The sequence below is a fragment of the Cebus imitator genome, unplaced genomic scaffold (assembly GCF_001604975.1).
Source record: "Cebus imitator isolate Cc_AM_T3 unplaced genomic scaffold, Cebus_imitator-1.0 Scaffold829, whole genome shotgun sequence".
Classification (NCBI taxonomy): Eukaryota; Metazoa; Chordata; class Mammalia; order Primates; family Cebidae; genus Cebus; species Cebus imitator.
This window is the reverse complement of record NW_016108144.1, coordinates 95,144-96,652: the sequence shown is the minus strand read 5'-3', so window position 1 is coordinate 96,652 and position 1,509 is coordinate 95,144. Positions and strand designations below refer to the sequence as shown.

At 44.0% G+C, this 1,509-nt stretch overlaps 1 protein-coding gene across 1 annotated transcript in view; it reads left to right on the top strand.

The window, feature by feature from the left end:
• The window catches only part of LOC108297694 (POTE ankyrin domain family member J-like), a 35,263-nt gene that overhangs the window by 29,645 nt on the left and 4,109 nt on the right, over nucleotides 1-1,509 (top strand). The gene's annotated exons all lie outside the window — the stretch shown is intronic.

Below are 1,509 nucleotides of genomic sequence, written 5' to 3'. Positions count from 1 at the left end.
TGAAATCTCTGAGTACTTGCTTGTTTGGAAAGGATTTTATTTTTCCTTCACTTATGAAGCTTAGTTTGGCTGGATATAAAATTCTGGGTCAAAAGTTCTTTTCTTGAAGGGTATTGAATATTGGCCCCCACTCTTTTCTGGCTTGTAGGGTTTCTGCTGAGAGATCTGCTGTGATTCTGATGGGCTTCCCTTTGTGGGTAACCCGACCTTTCTGGCTGCCCTTAGCATTTTCTCCCTCATTTTAACCCTGATGAATCTGATGATTATGCGCCTTGGGGCTGCTCTTTGTGAGGAACATCTTTGTGGTGTTCTCTGTATTTCCTGGACTTGAATATTGGCCTGCCTTGGTACATTGGGGAAGTTTTCCTGGATAATATCCTGAAGAGTATTTTCCAGCGTGTATTCATTCTCTTTGTCACATTCAGGTACACCTTTCAAACGTAGATTAGGCCCTTTCACACAGTCCCATATTTCTTGGAGACTTTGTTCATTCCTTTTTACCCTTTTGTCTCTAATCTTGCCTTCTTGTTTTATTTCATTGAGTTGTTCTTCGACCTCTGATATCCTTTCTTCTGCTTGGTCAGTTCGGTTGTTGAAACTTTGTATGTTTCCAGAAGTTCTTGTGTTGTATTTTTGAGCTCCATCAATTCACTTATATTCCTAAGTTGTTTATTCTCATTAGCTTTTCATCGAGTCTTTTTTCAAGGTTCTTAATTTCTTTGCATTGGGTTAGAACATGTTCTTTTAGCTCACGGAATTTTCTTATTACACACCTTCTGAAGCCTGATTCTGTCAATTCATCACACTCATTCTCCATCCAGCCTTGTTCCCTTGCTGGTGAGGAGTTGTGATCCCTTGTAGGAGGAGAGGCGTTCTGGTTTCTGGTGTTTTCATCCTTTTTGTGCTGGTTTCTTCCCATCTTTGTGGTCTTATCCACCTGTCGTCTTTGTAGTTGTTGACTTTCAGATTGGGTTTCTGAGTGGACGTTCAGTTTGTTGATGATGAAATTATTTCTTTCTGTTTCTTAGTATTACTTCTAACAGCCTGGCCCCTCTGCTGTAGGACTGCTGAGGTCCACTCCAGGCCCTGCTTGCCTGGGCATCACCTGCAGTGGTTGCAGAACAGTAAGGGTTGCTGCCAGTTTCTTCTGCTGCTGTCTTTGTCCCAGAAGGACACCCACCAGATGCCAGTCTGAGTTCTCCTTTATGAGGTGACTCTTTGGATATATGGGGGTCAGGGAGCTGCTTGAAGAGACAATCTGTCCTTTATAGGAGCTCAGGTGCTGAGCTGTGAGCTCCATTATTCATTCAGAGCTGCTGGGCAGGTACATTTGAGTCTGCTGCAGCAGAACTCATAAACCCCCTCTTTTTTTCCCCCGAGGTGCTCTGTCCCAGAGAATTAGGGCTTTATTTATGAGTTTCTGTTGTGCTGCTGCCTTTTTTCTGGCTACCCTGCCCAGCGAGGAGGCAGCCTAGTCACTGTCTGCCTGCAGAGGCTTTGCTGAGCTGC